The 27,318-nt window shown below is 34.4% G+C and overlaps 1 protein-coding gene and 1 long non-coding RNA gene across 2 annotated transcripts in view; one reads left to right on the top strand and one right to left on the bottom strand.

The window, feature by feature from the left end:
- The window catches only part of Dop2R (dopamine D2-like receptor), a 464,663-nt gene that overhangs the window by 147,242 nt on the left and 290,103 nt on the right, over window positions 1-27,318 (bottom strand). The window lies entirely within an intron of this gene.
- On the top strand, window positions 8,773-13,278 carry LOC141453147 (uncharacterized). The gene is made up of 3 exons (XR_012457800.1): window positions 8,773-8,916; window positions 11,859-12,091; window positions 12,989-13,278. It is a non-coding gene; the product is annotated as an uncharacterized lncRNA (long non-coding RNA).

Raw genomic sequence — 27,318 nt, 5'->3', positions numbered from 1 at the left:
AGGGAATATACGTATATACCATTTTGATTGCACTCGACTGGAAATCCACTCGGGATTGGTCAAGTTGTTCCAAGTTCGTTATAATATAATGCTTTTAACTTTTTTTTTCATGCGGGGAAAAAAAAGTGCAAGGAAGGAGTGGGAGGGGAGGAAAAAGGCCGCTAGGAAATTGCAGTTATCATTTCCGGTACACTATTAAGGCTAGGTGGAAATGTTTTTCCGCATTCTTTAGTTGTTTTCTTTTTTTTTCACACGTCTAGTGTAATTTGACTGGAATCCCATGATAGAATTTCCCGCATTGCGGTCCAATGATGCGGTTTGAATGGTATTTTACAAAATAGAAACTACAATGCATTCCTTCTCCCATAAGTGCGTTCGCATTGCCTTGCTTACATGAATACGTGCATTGAATATATTAACATGGTACTAGTACTAAACCCTACCAACTCAAACCTAGTATACTAGTATTCATTCTACTGGAGATGTTCCCCTTTTATAATTCATCTACTATCTCTGTCGGTAGAACATACTACAACAGAACACCTGACAACTTGCCCCCCCCCCCGGTGTATATCCTGTATTATGCACCATTTTTATGCTGATATGGCCTTATTCCCATTGTGTTCTCTCCTTTTTGTATTGATCGCCCAAACTATGTTAATATTCATCGTAGAGTTGATGCTGTAATTCCAAAATGATTGCTTACCCATTCTGGAAATATAAATGGAGTATCAAGAAATGTTCACTTCTGAAGTTAAACAATCAAAACAATATTTCACCAACAATTATCGAAAGTTTCCTTCAAATTCTAAAAAGGAAGTCACTTATTCTGAAACACGTACACTTCCTGTTGTTCATTTTCCCTTCAAATTCAAAATTTTAGCCACAAATGAAATTATCAAGAACAATTAGAGAGATTTCGACGATTCTTCACTTATATTTCCCGTCTCGCTTAGAGTTAGCAAATGTTGTGCGAGACAGGAAATATAAATGAGATCGAAATCTCTACATCAAACTGGTGGAGGAAAGTTCGAAACTGGTCGAAGATAGGATAAATGTGTATACTATGGATCAAATCAATGTTATTATCCAAATTTTTCGAAACTATCAAAACTACGTCGTAAGAGCCAATTCCGATTAATTCAGCAGAGGAAGCTTATTAACAATAAGCAAATCTCTAAGAAGTGCTTTAGTCTCGTCTTCAGGTATCATAGCATCCCTGAGTGTACTCCCACCCAACAAACATCGCTTACATTGGACTACCCACCCCAAACTGACAGACGCACTCTTAGAGCCCGCAAAGATAGTTGATTGGTGCAAGTACTTGGATATAGTGAACTCTACCTCACCGTTCGATACACTCTAGGTGGAGGGGTCTCCCCAAACTTTTTACACAGGGGGGCCAGTTCACTGGCTCCCTCAGACCGTTGGAGGGCCGGACTATAAAACAAACTATTTTAAAGTAAAAACAAAAAAAAACGGGAACAAATAGAATATTTCAAATAAAGAACAAGTAAATTTAAATCACCAAACTGCCCAGTATTTCTGTGGGAACTGTGGGCCTGCTTTTGGCTAATGAGATGGTCCAATGTCCGGTTTAGTTATAGTGCTTAGCCTTTCTTCCTACTTCTGGCTGTTATGTTACACTGTTTTCGGAGCCGTGACGCGTGCATCCCGCGTCACCGGAAGTAGTACTGTACATGAGCGACGCAGCGCTTTGCTGCACCGCCACATATAGTGGCTCCTCTCACTGACCACCAATGGAAAGAGATGCCCCTTCCGGAAGTGCGGCGCGGGCCGTAGTTTGGGGACCCCTGCTCTAGTGTAGCTGCAATAGAGAAAGCATCTGGCAGTTTTCTGAATTTCTGAATTCAGAAAAGAAAGAAATAGAAATACAAATTATTAGGTACAAGAAGTGCCATGATTTAATAACACAAATACAGTCGTATTTTTATTATTATAATTATTATTCTATTTCAGCTTTTATTTGCCAGCCATATTTTATTTTAAGAAATATCCACTTCCTAAAACTGGTCTCTGCCCTGCCATTTCAGTACTTTACATATTTTTTTTTAAAAAAAACTAAAATAACCACATTACTCTGAAAGAAGAATAAAGCTGCTACGTTGGTCGGCGGTCTGTGAGAAAAGCCCAGTTTGTTTGGATAACCGCATAATACCTGCCGCCCCCGGGCCGGTCGTCAAAAGGTAAAATATGTTAGACTGGAGGCAGCCAGCCTATTCTCTCACTCCTCCGACCTCATTCTGAATAATTTATGGAACAGTTTCAACCTTTCTTCTTCTTCTTTTCTATTTTACTTATTCCTCAGCCATGCCCAAGCGGTATCCATAAATTTGAAATGAGTAACACATAAGAAGGGAAATAATTTAATGCTAAAGTAATATAATCTTCGAGCGGAAATAAAAACTGCTTCTGTATATTTTTGTTTTTTTGTTCTACTTCAAGAGGAAGTAAGATTTTGACTGGGAGGAAGTAGTGGTGAGATTTCCTTCCGACTTTTGGTGAAGTTGCATATTTTAGACGAAAATTAGAATAAAAATTTGCCGGATGTTGATTCATGCAGCTTGATTCTTAGCGGAATAAATAAGAAGTAAACAACATCTTCCGCCTCATGGATCTAATCCATTTTTATTATCAACTTAATATACATTTTTCGGTGTTTTCCTGAGCAGTTCAAACTATCTGACAATTTCAGAGCATGGGTTTATTATCAAGGTTAAGGAGTACTGAAGAGCAACCTTTCAATTTATTTAGTTTTTATATATTTACTACATAATGCTTTTGGGGTTTATACCCTTAGCATGGAGTTTGACATAGAATATAATACATAAATGCCAGATATAAAGATAGGCGAAGTAATAAATTTAAATTCAAGAAAACCAAATTATATCCACTTCCTAAGAGCTTTTCTTTTTCATATCTGTCTTACGTCATATCTTAGCTTTCATTAGCTTTCTTAGCTTTTTTTTAAAAAAAAATTACCACTCATTGAGTCATCAATATCTCGATAGGAAATTTGATGGGCGTGTTATATGGATATGGGGGGCGATTCAGTGGCCACCTCGTTTACCGGATTTGACACCTATGGACTATTTCCTTTGGGGATGCCTGAAAAACAAGGTGATTATTCATAACTTTTTTCTTTCTTTTCTGATTTCTGCTTACCTAAAAGCATTTCTAAATCTAGGTGTATCAGAATCAAGCCGGAATTGCATCTGTAGATGAACTAAAGCAGAGAATAATAGATGCCTGTAACTCGGTTAAAGCCGAATCTATTTCTTTGGCAGTAAGGGACAATTGGCTGGAAAGAGCATGTCTATGCATTTCTAATGGTGGAGGCCATTTCGAGCATGATCTGTAATGTTAATGAGGAGTAAAATTTAAAATAAAATAGTGCTTTTCTTCTTATTCAATTAAAAAACCGTTACAATATTATCATTTTGAAATTTCTTATAAGAATCATGTTTTCATTCATAACTTCTAAAATATCGCTCACAGAAAAAAACCGTTCGAGTAAATTTTGCTTAAAAAAAATAGAGGAATCTATTGCTGAAATAAAAACCACACCTCCCCATTTGGAAAAATGAAGTTGGTGCCTGTATCTCGCTTCTGGAAGCACTGAAAAAAATTTACAAATTAAATTTGGATTCCTAACAAAAAACTAAGGGAACACGTATTTTTTAGTTTTTTTCTAGCTATCTTAGTTTCCGAGAAAAAGTCTTTATAGCATTGATTTGATGTACAGAGTTAATAGTAAATAGATTCACCTGAGTCAGGCAAAGCTGTTACAATATAGTTGTTTAATTTATGTGACCGGAAAGGCTTAAAAAACCTGGCAAGAGAAAAGGAAGTGCAGTAAGGAATGTATCCTTTCAATTTGAAGAGTCTCTGCTTCAGAATATCTTATAAGAAAGGATTTGTTGGCATAACTGGTGGGGGATTACTGAATATTCGCCACTCTTGCTACTACTTCCTCAAGAACCTGGGGGAAAGAATGCTTCCATCATCTGGAGCTCCAACCAAAACGCTGCAACCAGCAAAGGTGAAGATCCCGGGGCATTGCAGTACTCAAATTATTCGCTCCATAGTTGGACGCCTCCTTTTCTATGTCACCAAATCAAACTATTCACACAAGACTTGGAACATTTCTTTCATTTCCAGACAACACTTTTCAAGACGTCATAAAAGACAGTGTGGTCTTGCGATCTCCTCTCTGATGAAGAGAGTCAATAGAAATTGGACAATTTAAAAGATGGGAGAATACTGAGTAAAAACATAACGTGAATAGTAGAAGAAACGCGAATGCGAAAAGAAGTCAAGTAGAGCGAAATGTGATGAATATCTGGGCGCAAATTTGATTGGGAAGTGCGTGTGGAGGTCTTCAGCCGCCCCCAGAGTGACGTCACCAACTTTGTTCATTACTACATAATGCCAACCATTGCCAACAACCAGCTATTTCCAATTAAACTTGTCCAAAACTTTACATCTGACCACATCAAAACTTCACCCAACGACTTTTTTCTTCTTTTTTTAACAAAAATACCAAATTTCTCATCAACTCATTCCACTTTTTATCTATTTATTTTTCTAATCGAAAGCCATTAGATTTGACTACTTATTTAGACATTAATTTAAAGTTATTTTCTCTACCTGGGGCCTGAAACTTTTAATTGGATTCTTTTACCTCCCTAACAATACTCCAACATTGTTAAATCGGCGGGTTAACTGATTAACAATAAATACTGTTACGATAAAGCGACTTCAGTAAATTCTTGCTGGCTACGAATTTTTGGGAGTTTTGTAACAAATTTATTAATTAACAAAATAATTAACGATTTAGAATGTTAATTGGGATGCCAAATCCAGTCGCACATAATTGGTTTGCTACATTTAAGACTAGTATTTGATTATAAAAGAAATAGTGGATATGTTACATCGTTTTCAGTTCATTTTATTATTTATTTTTAGCCAAACCTTCGACCTGGAGACTTGGTCACCTTCAGGGCTTATGCTATAAACAATTATAATCTTTTTTAGATTGTTGAATGCAATATTACAAGTGACATGTCAAGAACAAGATAGTTCCCTAGGGATACGTATAATAGTTTCATAAGTAAGGCATTGGTTAATTTTAGAGATCTCGGGCTCGAAATCTAGCTGCCTGATCTTAGTTTCTTTTCTCTTCCTGGGAGTTTCTAATAATTCAGTTTCCGGCTTTTTAAACAGTGAAGCCACCAAATGCTCCATGCGCTCCAATGACCTTAGAACAGGGGGGGGTCCCCAAACTATGGCCCGCGGGCCACATGCGGCCCCTTGAGGCCACTTATCCGGGCCCCGCCACACTTCCGGAAGGGTACCTCTTTCATTGGTGGTATATGGCGGCGTCGCTCACGTACAGTACTACTTCCGGTGACACGGTACGCACGCGTCACGGCCCCGGAAGCAGAAGCAGGAAGAAAGGCAAAGCACTATAACTAAACCCGGACATTGGACCATCTCATTAGCCAAAAGCAGGCCCATAGTTTCCATTGAAATACTGGGCAATTTGTTGACTTTTTGCTGGTTTTTAATTTTAAATATTGTATTTGTTCCCGTTTTGTTATTTTACTTTAAGATGAGATATGTGCAGAGTGCATAGGGAATAGTTCATAGTTTTTTTTATAGTAAGGCCCTCCAACGGTCTGAGGGGCAGTGTACTGGCCCCCTGTGTAAAAAGTTCGGGGACCCCTGTCATAGAAGTGGACGTGCCTTAAGTAAATAAGTACAACTCCGGAAATTGCCAATACTCATTGTGCAACAAGGATTCTAAATACCCAAAAAAAACCGATGATGGCCATATAGATGAAACGGCCACCATTAAAGACCATAATGGAAGAAATAATTTATGTCCCGCAAATCCCGCATTGCCAGATTTATTTTCTGTAGGAGATTTCTCTTAACAGAAAAAAGTTTGGGGAGAGGATGATGATGAAAGATATTCTTGGAAATCGGAACGCAATGTAGAGGCACAATGAAGGTAAAGCAAACAAACCAGCAACCGTGCGATTAGGCCAGCTTTATGACGTCAGCTCAGATGGTGAAGTCATTTATTAAATATGACGAATGTCTTGAGAGCGTGGCGTGAGTTCTATATTTCTGGACACCCGAACACGCGCTGAGTTGTGCTGGACATGTAGCTCCACACCAAAGTACGTGACTTACATTATTTCTCTCAGATATATACTCAGTTCTTTGGCTTCAAAAATGAAATAATAACCAAAGGGGCGAGAGTAGACCATATTCTATAGAATAATACATTCCCAGATTGTTTAATTCATTACAACTAACTTAATTTCTTTATTAATCGACTGCAACAAAAGATTGATTCTTTTTCTAAGCTTAAAGCCTTTGTAAATGGATAAAGTTGTTAGCAGGCTCCAAGACAGACCCTCTGGAACGCGGTTGGATACTTTTTCTGGTCAAACCTCGTAGGATCTAATTTAAGAGCATGTTATCGGTTTAGAAGACAAATCATCCAGGACCTAAATCTAAAACCTTAACTCCATTTAATAAACTCAAATCAGTACCTAGCCTAATTGTATTGCAAAATTGATTTACTTTTATAAAACAACAGTGGTTCAAGAGTTGGGCTATTAAACTCAATGAAACTAAGTCTCAAAACATCACCTTCACTCTTCGTCGCATTACTCTTTCTCCAGTCATCTATAACCTAACTCCTCTACCAGTAGTAAACGGTGCCCGCTACCTTGGGCTTTCTTGGAAACCCCCACACTAGACTTAAAAGAACAGAACTAAACAGACGCTATCGACTACTTAAAAGACTCTTAGACGATAGATCAAAACTCTCTCTGGACAACAAAAGACTGATTTATACTTCTATTTTGAAACCCATCTGGGCGTATGGAATAGAACTGTGGAGTTCAACCAAACGCTCCAATCTCCAAAGGATTCAATCGCTACAATCTAAAATACTTCGAACTATAGTAAACGCTCCATTTTATGTCTCCAACCTGGGACAATACACACTGACCTTAACATTCCTTTTGTCACCCAAGTTGCTAAAACACGATACAGAAAACTCCACTTCAGCCTGCAATCTCATATAAATCCTCTAGGTCAAAATCTTTCTTCTAGAACACTTCCTGACAACCCGCACAAGACGTCTTAAAAGACAGTGTGGCCTCGTGATCTCCTCTCAAGTGAAGAGAGTGACTAACCATATAATGTTTTGGAGTGTTACCACTGGGTAACAAAAAACTTTTATAAATCATACAGTAAATTATTGTTCATAGTTTGTTTTGATAAAAACAATTCCTTACGGACAGCCCTAATATTATAATTACCACAAAAAACTGTAGTAAAGACAAAAACAGACTACGAACAAAAAAATGGACAACTACTTAAACAACATGGACACTTAACAAAAACACAACTACATGGCTTACAATTTGATTTAACAATAACACTGACTGCAGCATACAATTACAAACAAAACAGTCTCTTAAAATCTATGAATAACATGAAAATTCATAAAGGAATTGATTTCCCACTACGGGCCCTCATCTTATCCTCCATAAATTTTCCCACCACAAATCTATCCATAAATTCCTTGCACAAAAACTGAACAACACCAATACGTAACCATCAATATAACATCAGAAACTCATTTGACTTTACAGGATTTCATAGAACAAACTAGAAACTGATCTCCTTTGTTTCCGAACATACCAACTTTTAAAGCAATATTTATCCTCAATAAATGGGGGACTCTTTCACAACAAAGAAACCACAGAATTGGACTAACCCATTTTAATGGGGCATCCTAAAATTTTCCTTTAACATATCATACAGTTCTTACTAGTAACCAATGTTATGAATAGAAAAAAAGAACTAGCGTTGGGCCATTGCCGACATTGTCTTAGATGATCACACATTTCCTTCGCCACAAACTATGTAGATGGCACAATATTATGCAACAATGCCAAAGAAATGATAATACTTTTCAGCCACCATAATCCCTCCAAACAATTCACAATAGAACAACAAACAAACAACAAAATACCCCTAGCTTGAACTCCTTCTCATAAGAACAGACACTGGACAAATTAACACAAAAACCTACATACTCTGGTCAATAACCAACCTCTAATACAGAAAACCAACTGTACCAACAATTTCCTCTCACGTAATCTAAAACTTACATCCACCCAATACAATCAGGTCACAATAGAAACTTTCAAAACAATGCATCAACCCAACAGCTACCCTCTTAAACACTGTTTCATCAAATTACACTCAGAAAAAGTCAATCCAATGAACTCTACAAGAACATCAAACCATCAGAAACAATTGCACAATGATAATAAACTCTCAAAAGAACCAAAAAAAACTATACATTTTTACTACATGTACAACCAGCCACAAAAAGTTTAAAAAGTATTGCTACAAAACTGAAAAAACACAAAGATTGTGCTACAAATAAAAACAACAACACAAAGAGATAATTTTTCTCGAATCTGAAGGAGCGAACTGCAAAAGACAAAACAATCAAATCTAATTTACGATATAGAATGCAAAAACTGGTCACAAAAAAGTCATACAAAAATACATCCAACTTACTTAAAGATGATTTACACATCAAAGTCAGAAAATAGTTTAAATTTAAAAGCAGATACGAACAATCTAAACAACATGGACGCTAACTTAATTCAAAATACATAGAAAACATTTTAATTTTTTTGTGTGTTGACAATTGGCAACACTGACCTTGTTCACAGACCCATGAACATTTTATAACCTACCACACTCATTGTTTAAACAGTCAGGGAAGAAGACGCACCAAACTTTGTTGTCAACAATATGTAAAAAGGATTTGAATTGTTAATAGGTTATAAGGTAAATAATTTTTGTCATCTATTGTATTTTTTGTATCAAATTAATGTGGATGGTGATTCGTTGAACTGTAAAATAAGTTCCAAGTACAGAAGATGATCTAGTCCCTTTTGTCGAAAGCTTCATAAAAAAAATAGAAACTAATGACTGAAATTGACAATATTCTTTCTTCGTTCTGCATCATCACAAAAGTAATTTTTAGTAAAAGTGTTGTCAGAGTTAAGTTTTCATAACTGAGTTTAGCTTTTGCCTTTTCGAGTGTTTTGAAACTGTGTTCGAAGGAAGTGTTTTCCACAATAATTGTAATTCTAACGAAAATTACGTTTTTTTTTTTTACAATTGTTTCAAATAATTTAGAAGGTAAACTCTTTAACAGCTGTTCCTATAACTAGGCAGTTGTAGGTTATCTTGCTATTCACTTGTTGCTAGTGTTAATAAGTTTTAAGTAGGTTGCTTATTATTTTTCTACGATTGGTTTAATTATAAATGTTTGAGTGAATATTGGTCTACTGAAATAGATTTTTAGAATTTAGACAGTATCTAAAGTGATTTCTTTTGCAATTGGACATATCTTTTGTTATGATATTGGTCTGAAATTTGTCCTTAGGGTAATACTGTTTTTACCAGAGTTCAAAGTTACCTGTGACATCGTGTTTCCATCAATAGTATACCATTTTAGTTCAATGAATAGTGTAATATTGAAGTTTCTACTGTTTAGTACAAATATTGGTAAGTATTCACTTCAGGTTTTCATTTTAAGTTTAAATTCCTTTGGAATCATTCATTACTCTTCTGTTTGGAAATGCGTCATTATCATTGTGACATCTAAGTTCAAATGAATGGACACATCTTATGTCTAATTTTCAAATGAGCTCAATGGACTGTCAAGTAAACTATTAAGGGCTTTACCTTGACAAAAGACAGAAGGTTAAATTGAATGTAATTTAAACAGGCGGTTCAGAATTCTTTCTATACTTTTTGATGCTCGAAACATATCTCTTTAAAAACAACTTCTCAAACTTTTAAGAGGTTATAAAGTCCGTGGTTTGGGTTTCAACTCCTATGAAATCTTTCTTGTCAAGTAATAGTATTCAGACAAATTATTACCTTTCTATCTATCAATCTTAAACCCTTCAAACTGATCTCAAAATTACTTTTTGTATAATTTTTTTTATTGAAAACATTTTAAAAGAAATTCCATTACTCCAATTTCAACCATCCTAACCTGCTCACTTACAGACTCTCCTCACTGCCAATCCCAAACATCTTTCTAAGAGTCTGAAATCTTCCTAAAAAGGACAACCAGTAATAATAAGTTTGCTTGGAGATTTCACGAACAGACTACAGATTCAATTTAGTAAATCAAATTTATCTATTTATTAATGAAAATGATTTGAAAAGATGTTCTCCATGTTGCTTTTCAGATCAATTCCTCTTTAAAGATAAATAGTTTTTCTAAGTCTACAAAATCTAACAATTACAATTTGCTTTGTAGCCACTAATGGTGAAGAATAGCCCCTGTAGAAGGGAAAGAATGGGCAATTTGTTTTCTACCGCCTATCTGTTGGTTACTATCTCTACTTTTACGGTCATTGCTCTAATGGGCTAGGAGTGTCCCTCGGCTTGATTCCACTCCCTGGGACAGTCCAGCCGACCTAAGCGTTTTCCTTGTCCCCAAGATTGTTGCTGACTGTTCTACCACAGTCGAAAACCTTCACAGCTATAAATAGTTTTGGGTGTAAAAAGGGAAGGAAAACAAATTATAGCTCTAAATAAGAGAATACAGCTGGTGGTAACACTCATTAGTTTTATCTTTTTGCTATTTCCGTTATTTAATTTTTCTTGACGTCAATTTGTACGTACAATTTGACTTCAATAGAATATAATTTAGTAATGAATTAGAGAAGAAGAAAAATTCTAGTAAATGCTATTTATAAAAAAAGAAATGTTACCACAGGAAATTTCATTTTCTAAGCCGGAAAACTTACCAGCAATACTATTTCCGGTTATCTACTTCTATTACCTTTTCTTCTTTTTACAATAACCAGTCCTTATTCATCTAATTTTTGTTTATTGTTTTGTTTTAACGCAAACTACTAAAACAATTGATCGAAGTTAATCAACTTACAATTCTATTCACTCTACTGCAATCATCACAATCTGTGTATTATTTTCTTGTAAAACATTGATTAGGCGGAAATTAGTAGTAACTAAAAGAGGATCGTAAGCTCCATATTTGGGAAATCGCTTAGAAATGAACAAAAACAAAGTATAGTATAACCTCTTTTCCGGTTACATCGTTTTCAGAAAAGACAATGCTTTTAGAAAAAAAATTATCAAATTTAAGCTCCCAGCTGTTTCTCACTTTGTTTTTCAATTTTCTCTTCAATTCAATTTTATTTATTTATTTATTTTTTTTCAATTTTAATAAACATAAACCACCATTATTCTACCTCATATTTTCTTTGTTTTAAACTAATTTAAGGTTTCATTTATTTAATTTTCTTCTTTACCTTTTAGCTTCCTGGACTTTGCACATCGCCATGTAAATCGTTGTTTGTCTGTTGTGTGTATGCTTTCTGATTATTCAGTATTATTCTTTGGTTTTATATTTGTTCTTGACATCTGTTTACATTTATATTTTGTCTATTATTTATTTATTGTGACGATGTTTATGTATATACATTTATTTTATTTTGTTTTTGTTTATTCTGCAAGTAGAACTCCTTTATCTTTCTCTTAGAAATGTTGAAGGCAATAAATTGTAAATTTCGTAGTGATGCTGTACATCTTCTAAAATATTTTTTGAGATCATGATTACAAAAGCATATTCTGCCACTACTTTATTACTATATGACTATATTTTATGGAGGGTTTTCACTTCATAACAGATCTTTATTTAACTTATACCTAATTTGAAAAATTAATTTTATTGTCCTCAACAGTTGCAGCATTCAGCAGGAGCAGCAGCAGGGCATTCAGGATCAGGAGAAACCTAGAAGTGGCTGAACTGTTTAGGGGAATCCTCAGAGGCAGAGATGATAGCTGAGGGCGACTTGGTGGCCACCGGTCTGCGTGGTTTGGAGAACCACGGCGCCAAGGAACCTTGAAGAATGGGTAAACTGTAAACGCTGAGGCTTCAGGCTCTTCATGGGCTTTGATGGATCAGAGATTAAAAGTAAGTAAATAGTTGCATGTTTAGTAACATTTTCTTTGAAATCTTTTGTCACCCACTAATTTAGGAGATATTGTAACTATTCCCATTGATGCTAGACAGCAAAATGGGTGGGTTATCGGTAAAGGAAATTTACTTCTGATGCATGTATTGATCTTTGTGGCTAAATTGAATATTAAACGCACAAAAGTAGCATTTCACTTGAGATTTAATTGATTTCAATTAATTTTAATTATTTTTCGCATAGTTTCTATTACGAAAATTTACTATTCAAATTACGAAAAAGTGGTATACCTACCAAGATATTTTGTTTTGTTTTCCTGATTCCCATATGAATCCACTAATCTAAGGCATGAATGTGAAAATCAAATCAATTCTAATCCTATCTAGCTTTAATAAGTGATGGGAAAAACATTTGTAACTGGCTAAATTTAGCCACCGTAAGTGAATATGTACCTAACTGGTGTGTGCAAGAGTGGGGAGGAAACAAGATCAATGTGTTGATTGGCTGCAGAATGGCGGCTGAGTTGATATGGTAAATTGCCCATTGACAGAATGTTTGTGGACCATCACTAGATATGAATGAGTCGGATTCACACCTGAGTATGACGTTATTCACCCATCAAGTTCCGCAGAGAAGTCCTTCACCAGCAACAAGGTCAATTCCGCGCTCTTTCTCCTATATATTTATTTTTAGCAACATAAAGTTTGACTATATATTTCCTTGTTCAATTATTTAAATCTATTTCATTTAATTATTTATACAGCTTCTTTTAAAAATATATACATTTAATTCTCTTACAATTTACTCTAGTAGTAGTGTTATTGACAGCAGTCCTAGAGTAAGTTTATTTATACTCATTTAACACTTTATTAAAATTAATTATTCTTGATTTTCAGATTAAAACCAGCCGAAACAGGAAAATGGGCCCGCCAAACTGTCCCGCAAAATCAGCCTAATGAAAACGTTGAAAACATCCATCCAATGCAAATAAGCAACAACTTATATTGTGAATCAATAGTTAATCAATATCTACGCTGTATTTTAGAGTTAAGAAATATTTTGTAATTTTTTATCATCTATAGCAGTTAATTAAATTGTAAGAATTTTTACTTAAAAGTTGAATATTTCAAAAAAAAAAAAATGTATAGTTGGAAACAGAATAAAATACAATTTATAATTTTAAAAACGTATCCATTTATTTCTTCTTTTTTTTATACAGATGTACAATGAATACTCAAAAATATTATAAACGAAAAGCAGCACCTCTACCTCTGTCTTCCTTTTTTAAAATCATTCCAAAAATTGCCATAAGATAGCAGCATCTACTGGATCTCTATGTAAACAAAAATAAAATAAAATAATTAGTTCCAAAAATTAATACTAGAGAACAGCACCTTCTGGACATATAAATTAAAAAAATTAAGTAAAATAGCAAAAAAAACAAATAAAATAAAATCAGTTCCAAAAAAATCCGTCAGAGAGAGGTAAAAACACTAAAAAATACAATTAGTTTCAAAAAAAATCTGTCAGAGAGCGATAAAAACATTGTTTTAAAAATTAGTTTCAAATAAATCCGTCAGAGGGTGCCACTTATCAGGCAAGTAAAAAAATTAGTTCCAAAATTCGCCACCAGAGAGCACTGTTGTAACCACCTTTATATATATATACATGAACATAAACAAATTTTCTTCAGTACGACGTGAGTGATGCAGGGGGATATATCGCTCTGTTGCTCGTCACTCTTAACAAGTCTAACAATCACCTTTCTCCCTTCAAGAACTCATTAAATGTATGGTTGTTAATAAATCATAGAAAATACCACACATAAAATAATATTTTCTTCAGTACGACTTGTCTAATAAATAATAGTCAAAATTCCGCATAGAAAAAAAAATATTCTATAAAAAATATTCGTCCCGCCCGCCCGCCCTGCGAAATTAACTTACCTATATAGCCAGTATGTACTTTTGTACACTCGACAAGGAAGATTCATTTTTTCCATTTTTCTCAAGATAAAACTAATTATTTTAGCTCACTTCCGGTATCATTAATTAACATTAACCTAATGCCATCTAATTACCAAAACACATAATTGAAAAAAGCTCCAGTGTGTTAGTAATTAAAGGAAACAAAGAATACTAATAACTAATGAACTTTAGTTCATACTCTCACTCCCAGAAAGCGGTACAATCACTGTTTATACTAGCATTTCTCCAAAATCTTATTATATTATAGTCAAGTCAGTCATCCTACAAAAGCGATTCAATAAAAACAGACACAAATTTAATCAATTAGTTCAAATATTCGCCACGAATAATACATACATTAATAATAAACTTAATTTTTATTTTTAATAAATTATTTATACACTTTTTTATAAATTTTTATAAAATCTTCACAAACATTTTTAACAAATTATTTTGATAATTTAATTTAAAATTATAATTTTACAAAGAAAAAAAATGCAACTTTTAATCACCATAGCGACTCACCAGACTTAGCTTAGGCTCACATTTAACCCTGTTGGTGACTCTCTAAACCTATATAGGATTACCTTACACTCACTTTTAACCAAGTTGGTGACTCTCTAGACCTATATGGGACCACCTTACAATCACTTTTAACCATGTTGGTGACTCCCTAGACCTATATGGGACCACCTTACACTCACTTTTAACCATGTTGGTGACTCCCTAGACCTATATAGCACCACCTTACACTCACTTTTAACCACGTTGGTGACTCTCTAGATCTATATAGGACTACCTTACACTTACATTTAACCATGTTGGCGACTCACTAGACATATATGGGGCTTAATTGTTTGAATTAACTTGGTTACATCTTTTTTAGAGTTAAAATGAAGAAGTAGGTAATAGAGGGATCATGGCATCCCTGCATGTAGCTCAGTACTATCAAAGCTTGCAATTGCACCCTGCAGGTAATCAGTGACAGCTACCCTCGAGACTTTAATCTTCATTAAAATTCTAATAGCTCTATTTGGAGTTCTGAAACATTGGAGGAATCTTCCTTAAATCAACATCATATACCACATGGAACTTTGAAATAATAATATGGAGTCTTATTTTAGCTGGATCAACAAGCACGCAGCTTTTACAACAAGTAAATCTAGTGCCACAACTGCTTAGTAAAGGGTGTATAAAATTTTTCCAGGCAAGTTTGAAATCCAGTGTGATGCCCAGAATTATCTATAACAAGTGCTAATCTATTACTGTAAAACTTCCTTTATAGGAAATAAAATAAACAAATCTACCATATTCTAATCGTTTTAAATTGTTGAAAAAGAGTTACAAAAAAAAAAAAAAAAAATCACACGAAGATACTGTGTCAGGTTAGGACCTTGTCGCAAAAAATATTGACAAAATACATCGGGCCACGTTCAATTATGTTGCAGTTAGTTGTTAAACACGAAGTGAATAACACTTTTAACCTTGTTAGGAGTATAAAATACAAAATAAAACTTGTTATAGACACAGGCAAACAATATATCAACGCTGGATTATAAAAAAAAAATCGCGTAGGTTGGACTTTATTTTTATTTATGAAGATAAAAGAGTTACAATGACGCAATGCTGGCCGAATCAACAAGTTGGAGGGGAGAGAGGGCTCCTCTAAAAACAATTTTATATGGTAACTGTCACAAGTCAACATGCACTTTTATTGTCTACTTATTATTTTCATTTATTTATGTCTGGAATTCATCCGAGAGAATTAGACTTATTTATACTTTTCTAATTTTAGACTCAAGTTTCCACAAACATACAAAAAATAATAGAACTTTATATTCAATCGTACAATCTTGTACAACTCCATTGTTATCGCCCCGCCATTACGTTTACTGACTTATTGATTGTGATTTTATAACAATTTATACGAAAAGTTCACAATTATTCTTCAATTGGTTTTTTAAAAATTTATTTAAGATTTTCGCAACTGCATACAATGATGCAACTGACAAGAAATGCTCAATAAGTGAGAATATAACACAAGCATTAACGTTACAACAGCAACCACCCAGCGTTGGCGGCAGCCATTAAGCTCAGCTGTTGTTACTGGATACATGTCTACCAACCTAGGACGATCAACGTTATTATGTATTTAAAATGGTTCTGGCTTTTATTCATTCATTTATTCTGGATTCATTCAAACTGAATTTTAAAAAATATATTTACTACCAAAAATTATAGTTTCTAGAACAATACATAATATTAAATAATAAATTTGGTTATGTCTGAGCCGGTCAGTTCTATCAGTCTGACGTCACAGGAGTAATTTTGACTGTATGATGGTAATACATGAATGAATTAATAATAATAATAATAAAAATTAGATTTCAGTTATAACTGCGTAATATTTAATTTCATCGGTCGAAGACGAGCTGAGAGTTCAGCAGCGTAAAATATTAAATACGTAATTTCCGATGGCTTATTCCAATCTAACAATTTTTCCGATAGAACCCAACTTCCGGCGATATATTTTTACTACCAGTTTGTAACCTCAATGTCCATGAAAAAATTGCCATTTCACAAAACTCTTTGCCTACACTTGACGAGAAAATTAAAGCCAACTGTGATACCCATTAAAAAACACAAAAAAGATCAAATGGAAAATAAAACCTGCGATGAACAATTAAATAATTAGCATAATTTAATATATAGATATACGTAGAAGTGAAAGGGGCTTTAGTTATACAAATAATTTCCTATATAAGTTAGTTTGTTTGTGCATAGCTGAAGTTAGAGTGGAGGAAATGGGTGTTGAGAGTTGCACCTGGATAGAGTTAGCTGAGGAGGATGAGGAAGGGGGTTGACACGAGAAACCCATCTGACGGGTTGAATCTATTAACTTGTGTGGAAACACATTCGACTGTTATACGTGCAAGCAACAGACGGCAACACGCATGAAACTCTAGCCGCCTAAACACAACCGCGCCAAAACCACACACTATTACCCAACCAACTGCTTCTAAACTGTTAAATGAAATACATATATCATTTTATTCACTACTTAGAATATATGTCCTCAAAATTGATTTCTATTTCTATATACTTTTTTTTAAAAAGATACCCAATGATCGTTTAGAAAATTTTGTAAAAGTTGAATCCTGCAACATTATTTGTTTCATCAGAATGTTTTGTTGAACACCTAAGAATAAAGTGGAGAATGACAAACACCTCCATCATTGTGACTCTTCAGATTGTGTAATTACGCTGAGATGCTGTGAAATTAAAGATGAGGGACTCTTCTAGATTATATTGAGAGAGAGAGAGATAAGTGCGACATATTGTCGACACATTTAAATAAACATTAGGGGGCTGTACAGACCTCCAGCGGGGAGTCGGCTAAGGAGAGGAGAAGACAGCAAAGAGGAATGGAGACCCTAGAATTGATATCCAAGGAAGATGGTAAGGAAGTGGAATCCACAAATAAAGTTGAAGTCAAGTCTTAAGATGAGAGAAGGAGATTGGTGAATAAAGGATATTAGCTGACGACGTCAATGCAGCAGAATGGAGTCGCCTTGCTTACTAAGCAGACTTGTCAGCTGGAGTTACACCTACCACCTGAAACGCACCAGTTGCAGTAGGACTAATTATATTTAGTCATCACTTCCTGAATTTTGAAGCGAAGTAGACTAATGAGGAAATTTTGAAGCTTGTGAACGTTTCATAATCCCGATAAGAGTAGTATCCTTTTTTTATAACCTTGAACTTCATTATAATCATTCTATAAATTAAGCATGATGTAAAGTAGTATCCACAGATTTCGGTCTAAAGTCTTTAATTGATCGGAAACAAAGAACGAGACAAGTTTAAGGCTCTGGTTCTTATGATGCTGACGAAGAAAGATCAGCTGATGAGTTCGGCTACCTCATACATCACCGACCTAACAAGCATCTACCATTCCATCACCGAAGGTCAACCTTCTACCTACGGGTAACTACTGAAAGACCCTAATTGCTAAAAGACTCTAACTACTGAAAGATCCCATCAGCTGAAAGACCCTAACTGCTGAAAGTCTCTAACTGCTGAAAGACCTAACTGCTGAAAGCCCCTAACTGATGAAAGATCCTAACTGATTAAAAACCCTAACTAATGAAAGACCCTAACTGCTGAAAGACCTAACTGCTGAAAGATCCTAACTGATTAAAAACCCTAACAGCTGAAAGACCCTAACTGATGAAAGATTCAAACTGCTGAAAGACCGTAACTGCTGAAAGACCCTTTATTGATCAGACCAAATCCAACATTTTTCACAATACCATTTATTCCCCCAAAGAAAACCACAAATTTAGAAAGAAACGTCACTTCCTCTGCCCAGTGTACCCCCGGCAGACTATAGAATTCCACCGGTGCCTTCAGTATTACGATCAATTATATAAGTAGTAAGATAAAAATGGGAGAAACTGGGCAAAATGAAAGCGTTGAAACCCAAACTGCGAGCTATAACCAAATTAGAGCTTAATATTGGAAGTTATAAAAACGTCAAAATAATTTGGCCCCCACCCAATGGGAGAATGGGGGCACTTTTTGGGGGCTAAATTCATTTTTAATCCCGCACAAACAGACCCATTCCCATAGCACAAATAGATAAAGCTCCCGGGCTTTTAATTAATAATTCCTCCGCCCGCCATTTTCTTAATTAAAAATCGCTCGGCCTCAAATTGTGGATTGTTCGCGCCGCACTATTTACTTCCGGTTAATCTCTTCTCTCATTTTTGCGTTCTCTCCTTCTCTCTCTCTCCTAAATCCACTAAATTTCCTTTTTTTTTGTCTGTCTGTCTGTTTGTTCTACTTTGTTCATCGCCTTAATTCGATCCCGTTGCTGTATTTTAATTCTCTTTCCTTTATCTTATGTAAATTGTTTCCAATGTAAAATATTTTATGATCACAATTTCTTTTTATTCAATTCAAGAAATCAATAAATAGTTTTATTTGTATTTTATAGAACTTTTTTTTATTGGCTATCCAGTTAATTTTGTTCTTTATTTTTCTTTGTCTAAATGTTTGCTTTTAAAAGAAGTCTTTTGAATAAATTACTGTTAATGGTTGGATTATCGTAACTTTTTCTTTTATTGTTAAACTTCCTTTTGGAAAAGAGAGAAAATAAATGAACTTATTGTTATAACAACCCTGACAAAAGGCGTTTAATTTAAACGTTATTCTGTTAAAATGATTCTCCCTTTATTTATCTATTTTTACCATTTATTTATATTTATCTGCTACAGACATTTCATCATATAAAACAATTCAGGTGGTTATAATTAAAAATCATGCAAAAACATCAGCTCTTATCAGTGTTATTAGGCATGAACGATATTCAATTCACTGTCTATTGATTAAATAATCTAAATAATGAATGGAAAAAAAAATCTCTGATTTACAAGCTCTAATTACAACCACTTGAAATTTAGCGGGCCACTCATGTTGTTGAGCTTTAATGAGCCGCACATGAATGTCTGCTATTGATAATCGGTAAAAGCTGAGCTTTTGGCTACGAAATTTAAATTCTCCGTTGAAAGAGGTTAGTAATTATCTGGATTTGGAAATTTCTCTTTTACACAATTCTAAAATTATTATCGATAAATCGAATAGAAAATAAAATTGATTAGGAATTTAAATTTCTCGACATAAATCTGACGATACATACTCTGAAGATTTAGATAAAGGTCCTCTCCTCTTTGCGTAGATTGCGATGAGGAGGAGGATTTCAAACATATAATAATGATATGTCCACGTTATGTGGTAGAAAGGAAACGAATGTTTGACGATATATACAGGTATTTAGATGCACCATTTCGCTACGAAGACATAATATTCTCCACCAACATTTATGGGCTTAAATCTGTAGCAGAGCTAGCAATGAAATATGAATGTATTTAAAAGTTATAGCTGATTAGAATGAATGGAAGAAAATGATTAGAGAAGGATTACGTGATTTTAATTTAGGATGGCAGGATCAGAGTACTAATCCATCCATTAGTTGTAAGTTTGTATATAAATAGTTGTACATAGTAGAGGGATGAATGTGTGAAGCAAAGGTATTTATAAGTAAGAATGGAGAGTGAGTGATATTCTAGTGATAAGCACCTAGACGATGCTGGATGTATGGCGAAAGCCAATGCCAAAAAAAAGCAAATTTGCTACTATGCGTAAAAGTTTCTCTCGAATTCATTACCATTTTGCAAGGGAACATTCAGTTTTGGCCAGCAATGGGAAAGAAGGTGAAGGAGACTCCTCTAAAGTGCTATTTCAATCAATTGTACGGCATCACATCCACGTCAGAATGTTTTTATGAGGGTTACAGAGTGTTACAGGTTACAGAGATGAGAAAACGTGGTTAGGTAATTAATACATATCTTTGGTCCGTCGTTGCAAGCATGTTTATGATGTAACCCTGTTTCGAACTTTTACGCATTATTTATCAGTTTAGTGTTGTGGTTTCCAGGTTCAATTATACAGCCAGTAAGTGTTGTGCTAGTGGAGACGGAAATGTAAGTGATTTCGAAACCTTTACACCAAGCTTATTATCTCTAAAGATGAAAGAAAATCCAATACCGGTCAAAGATACAATAATCATTCTACATTTCGAGTATTTTTCAATAAAAATACAATTATCTGAAAGATACAGGAAGGTTTCAAGATTTGAACCAATCCTTGACGCTTCCAAACTTTTAGTAACAATTCCAAGTTACGCGCAAATCTTTAGACAAGAAAAGAAAGAATGTTAGTTCACAAGAGGAGTTTCGCTAGAAATGTTATTTTTATTTCTAGAGATATTTTGCTTTCAGATGTTTTGTACGTAAATTTTTAGGAGATTTGGTGTCCAACCAATTTAAGGAAAGAGAGAGAGGTATCACCGCTGATGTCCATGATATGAATGGTTTAAAAATTGTAGCCTACTTCGTGGTCAGTAACCTTTCCCTTGGATAGCTTGAGATCAAAGCATAGGCAGGCCTCAGGCAGAGCCCTGTGGATTTACATGACAAAGACTCTGGGACTCTCTGGTATTCCATTTGGATCTGATAAAATCAATTTTCACGAACTGATAGGTGGACCCCTCTTCAATCTTACGTAAATTCTTTCCTTCGCCCGGGTTCTTTTTAGCTTCACTTCTCATATTTCCAAGATCTCAAGAAGAGATTTATTTTTATATAATATTTTGTATTTGTAACCCTTTTTTTTTATTTAGGCTTTTATAAATCTAACTTCGTATTTTTTATAGTTATATAACACGAACTTAAAGTGACATAACTTTTTTTTCTCAGCAACTTTGCATTAAAGTGACCCCCCGCTGTTCAATCAAATAGTACAGAATAAAATTAAACAAAATGGCTGAATTTTGTTGCCCCAGCACGCATTTCTCTTTGAGCCCCAATCAAGTTTGGTGTAGATTTCCGTCTAACACTACATTTGCTGATAAATTGAAGTCTAGCTTTCTACAACCAAATCGACTGATCTACTTCTGATGACAGATTTAAGTCCAAAATTCCATCAGAACATGCGCACTACGGACCCAAACCATATTTCTAAAGTAAAATCTTAAAACCCTTCTCACCAAGAAAGTAAAGGTAGTCATCAATTGCAGATATTTGGGACTTTAAACATTTATTGATTTCATTTTAACTAGATTTGATGTCAAAATTGTTTGAGGCAGTGATGATTAATATAAAACAGACCACACAATTAAGTTGTTCTAATAGTATCAACGTTGATATTTAGGTTTAAGAGTAGTGGTATACGAAGAATGTAGAGTATTTCGCCAATAAGTCTGTACGTATATAGATATGCATTAAATGTGTGAATATATTATATATTTTAAACAAGATGGTGTGAAAGAATTTGCTAAAATGTACGTATTTATTAGTGTGAATGTATTTATAAGGATGAGCGTAATTTTCGCGATTAAGAGAAGGAAATACTTAATATTTAACTTATTCACAAAATTAAGCAGAAAAAGAAGAACCAAATTGAACGCTTTGGTTATTCCCATACTTTCAAAACGATTTTTAGTTTAAATTTACTTTAAATTATATTTATTTAAAGCTAAAAATACCCTTTTTAACAAACAAAATGGGGTTCATTTAATACAAGAAAGTTGGTTAAAAGAATTTATTAAATTAAAGTTTACCTTTATAATACTTAAATCCAAGGATTATACGAGTTAATTGCACTTCAATTTAAGGTTAGTCGGTAAGTTATTGATTAAACAAATAACAAATTGCTGATTGAATTCTATTTAATTTAAAACAAGTCTAGACATGCAAAAATAGGTAAATAACAATTTACCTGATAAAATATGTGGCTTACTTGTTTTATATAGATAGATAGATAAACCATTTCTAGGTTTTTTTCATGTTTTGTAGGGTGTGGAAACTAGAAAAGTAGTAGTTTTCTCATTGCCAGCAGCCTTCGCAGTTGAGAAGTGTAACCTAACCAATGGCTGAGATATGATTCGAATGTACGTCATATGATTAGAAGGTTATACTCAGTAGTGGTTATAATCAGGTGATTGCAAGAAAGCCACTGCTTTTTTGACAGCGTTTTGGCGAAATGATTTTATAATAGTTGGTTGAAATTATTTTTATAAACTATATACCTAATTATAATTAACGTTATAATTATTATTATAATTATATTTATAATTTATTTAAATATTTGTGGGCCCTTCTATCACCGGATATTATCCAAATTTTAGAGACCGGAAATCGAACCTGGTACCCACAATACATCTTAGCTTTGCAGAACTCGTCTCTAACCGCTCGGCTATACCGTGGCGCCTAATTTTAAGGGAAAATTTAAACTATAAATGCAATTTGTCCTCTACCACATGTGCCGTCGTGCTAATTTTAAGATAAAAATTATCTTCTTTCTTTTGCGGTAAGCTTATCAAATATTTAATCTAATGTTAAAGTATAATGTATTGATTGAAAAAGCTTAGTTTTAACAAAATTTAAACATTCAAGCTTTCTCTTGTAATACTTCTAAAAGCTCAACCATCTTTGTTTTTGCAGGTAGAGGTGAATAATTTAGCTAGGTATTTGGGGGGTAGATTTGCCAAGAACAGAGTGGATATCTACCTTCCTGTGTTCTATACTTAGTAGAGGATTAAACCAAAGCAAGAAAAGTCTTCCCTGTACTCAAGAGTTTTGCTAATCAAACGTTCACCCTCCAGAGAAATCAGCTAACGAGCCTGGCTTAGATTCAAGAAACTCGAAGGCCTTTATTTGCACAAAATGGTTCAACTAAAACTACGATTAGGGACTGTAGTACGCTAATTTCTTTACATATTTAAGCAAAAGTAAATACTTTTTTCTATTAGTATTTCCTATTTTTAAAATTATTTGTGATTTTAATTGAGCTAAGAACTGTTATTTAAACTCCGAATTTCAGAAAACCATTTAAACCTCCATTATAATATATATAAACAAAAAACTCGTACATTTAACTGATACAGTACTTTAGAGGGAAATCTATAGTTCTTTAAGAAGTGGATAATCTAGAGATAACTAGATTTTACAGGAATTAAATGCATATCAGGAATGATGAACATCTTAGTTGAAGTGAACTTGATCAAGGATACTTGACGCTAAGTACCCTGGTAAGGAAAACTCCTTGAGAGACGAGAAAAACAAGAATATTTTAGTTTTAGGTACCGTTATCCCATGGAATCGATCAAATCCGGTTTTCTTTACAAATCGATTTTCTACAAAACTGATTTTGGGGGTGCATTTTAGTTTTGAAACGGGAATAAAATTGAGCGTAGAAGAGCTGAAGATCAGGTTCTTAGGTTTGTAGTCGTTAAAAGCGGCATTTTAGGAGCCAATAAACCATGCACGACTGCAAATCACGACTCGTGTGTTTTCAAAATTGATAAATAATTCGCAGCGTATTTTCCGCAAAAGATTTTATTAAAATCGGGCCAAGATTTACAGAGTAATTAGTAATAATAATAATTTTGGAGGGGGCCTTACATAAAAAGGGCTAACTCCTCTCCCATTCGATGTACAGCGTCGAGACCCCCAAAAGGCACATCTATATGAAATTCTGAATCGAATGACACCTCATTCATTAAAATCGGTTCACGCGTTTAGGCGCTACGCTGTTTACAAAAAAGGTAACAAGAAGAAGAACAAGAAGAAGAAGAACAAGAACAATTTTTGAAAAAGCCGTTTTTGCTCATTTTCCGAAACTTTTATCTCGAAATCTATTAGATCTGGGTTGCAAAAAAATTACAGTTATAAAGGAGGATTTGCCCTATATTATAAAGAAAATTTGAGAATTTTATCTTTTATAGAAAAAGAGAAAAAAATTGTCAAAGTTGGATGTTTTTCACGTTACGCAGTTTTTGACGATCAACCCTTATACAACTGTCCTACCGGACAGTTTTAAGCATGGTCCAATGTATATTTAGTTTTATTCAATATAATAGAATTTCTCCTTTAATAAAGTGCATTTTACTTCAAAATTATTATTGCATACCAAACGTTGTGGGATGCCAATTCAGTGTAAGTTCTAGCAGAACAACGGCCCAGCTGAGAGTTTAATTTGTAACATCTTCTTGTTAGTTAAACCGCACGCGGGATGTAAGTTAGCGAGTTCACAATTATTCATGGTTACTATGGCATGACAACAGCATTCCTGTATCTAACTGCAATCTGTGTAACCAACTAGCAAAATTGTAACATCCGGGCTAAACTGTAAATCAAGTAATTTGATTTCCAGTGTTCAAGATATTATTATCATCAATTTTACTGGTGTATATTTGTTCTACTAAGAAATTTCAATGCCTTAATTACGAACGTGTTTTATCAAAATAATACGTTAAATTTAATCATTTTTGTAAACTATTAAATTACTGTAGGCGATGAAATAAAATAAATGAAGACGCGATATCGCTAGAAGTATTCCGCTTGGACAAAATATTGAAACAGGAATTAAAATGAATTTAAGAAGTCTGGGATTAAACATTGCTAAGTTGAGATGCTTTTACTTATTTTGATTTGCCTTTATGAGGCAGCAGGTGTCTCAATTATTATTATTAATCGACCATGGGGAAGGCTAACGACAGGAAACTCTACCTAGGATAAAGGAAGCTCTTAGTAGAGCGGATAATCAGGAGATTAGGGACTATTACTTCTTGTTGGCCGCAAATCTCCCAACGCTCCGCAGATGTTCAGAGAATGGCTTTCCCCAAATTAAGGGCAATAGGCTCGCAAGAGAAGGAAGATTGTAGTCAGTGATAACCTGCAACGCTCTTCCTGGATATTCCATTGGTAGGACCACAAATTATAAAAAGTTGTAAGAGTACTAGTGAGAGAAGGTGACGTTATTGGGATAACTCTTTCCTTAATGCCAGTAAACACCCTTTCGTCCCTCAAGAGAGGGGGAAGCAAGAGGGTGGTGATTGCGGAGGTTTTATCGGAAAGCCACTGAGTGGACCAAAGTAGGCTACTATCCCGAGGGAGCGCTTGGTGATGCTTCAATCTTCAACACGAGTCGCACGAACACCCCCCTTAGAATTAGTGTTGTTCAGTTGAGGTTCGAGCTGAAGTCTCAACCGAGTAGAGCCTCGACTCGAGCCTTCAGAGCTCGAGCCTTACAGCCCTCGAAGCTCGAGCCGTGAAGGTCAAGTTGAAGGCTCACAAAGTGCAAGCCTTTTTAAATTCTTAAGGAATGACTAGTAACCAATGAGCAACGAACGTTTTAAAAATTATCGTATTCATTTATACAAAAATATGTTTGAAAAATTCATTAGCTGCTGTAACTTGATTTTACTTTAAGAAATGAATTTATTAATTAGTACAAATAAAATGCTTCATATATATAAAAAAAGCTTGAGCTCTCTGACTCGAGCCACCCACTGAGCCCTGAGAGCTCGAGCACTCAAGGCTCGAACCTTATAGCCAAATAGCTCAGCTTGAACTACACTACTTAGAATAGGCAATAGAGTTAATCTACAGGTTCATAAACCCAAATACATGCATAACATCAACCATCAGAAGATGCTCAGAAGCAAGCTCTATGTTCTTCATTGTGTGAAGCTATTTTGTGTTTTCACGACGGGTGCCAAGAGCAATCAATATGGAGATATTAGGAGTCCTCGAAAAATGTATTATCGCTGGAATTTGGCAGAAAGGACAATCCATCTCCTCTGACTAGAAATGGTAGAAAGAAAGGAATTCCCTACATCAACTGATTGATTCCTCTGCTGATACAAAAATGTCCGAAAGCAGATCAGCAGCCCGAAATAGATCAGTTTGACTGAAATGATATTCCCTTGACTACAGTAGAACAGTAATAAAACAACAGAAGGCGCTCTCATTTTCTTTAAAGCAGCCAGTTCGCAAAAGTACACCCTACAAAATCATAAAGGATTTGTTTAGCATAATGTGTAACACTCTAACCTTTAAAATGAAGTTTATAAGTAGCTTTGTTTACACTTGGAATTCCCTTAAATAATGTATTGCCCTGGAGGAAGAAGAAGAAGTGGCTGTGAAGGGGAACATGCTAAAATAACCAGCAAGAGAATAGGGCATAGAAATGAAGGCGCAGAAGAGCAATAAAGTTGCGCTACATAAAATGGGGCATTTCACTTACATTCAACAAAGACATAGACATTTTGTTTCTCGTATACCTACATACAGAGACGTATAAGCATAGAATACGCACACAAAACACACACAGAAAAGAGAATTGGATGGTAGCATTGAAACCATCTCGTTAACAAGTCTTCTAGTATTTCAATTCTAAGAGAGAATTACTCAGCTACCATAACTATTTTCTATTTTTATGGACATCTTCTAAAGCTCTGAAGTCCTCTAAAGAAGTAGCAATAGCAACTTTACTCAATAAATCCATTAATTATCTACTGATCATTTATTGCAAAGATAAAGACAATTACTTTATAAATATCAATGGGATAATAAATTTTTTTTAGTAACAATCTCTACCTTAACTGCTCTGGATAAAGTCTGGAATACTTATTCTAAGACTTAAATTAATTCAATAGCAGTAGCAGTGTCTATCGATGGTGAAACCTAAATTGGAATAACTTGACTTGAAATCTATTGACTCTACGACAATTTAACATTGACGTAAAACTTAACAAACTGATGCAACGCCTCAAATTGGCCTGTCAACTACTAGGACGGTCCTCAAAGAATTATATATATAATTTTGAAATTTGGAATTGGGATAAATAACCA

The sequence above is a fragment of the Rhodnius prolixus genome, unplaced genomic scaffold (assembly GCF_049639745.1).
Source record: "Rhodnius prolixus isolate KJV_2025 unplaced genomic scaffold, Rpr scaffold_3, whole genome shotgun sequence".
NCBI classification, from domain to species: domain Eukaryota; kingdom Metazoa; phylum Arthropoda; class Insecta; order Hemiptera; family Reduviidae; genus Rhodnius; species Rhodnius prolixus.
This window is presented reverse-complemented; position numbering and strand designations above follow the sequence as displayed.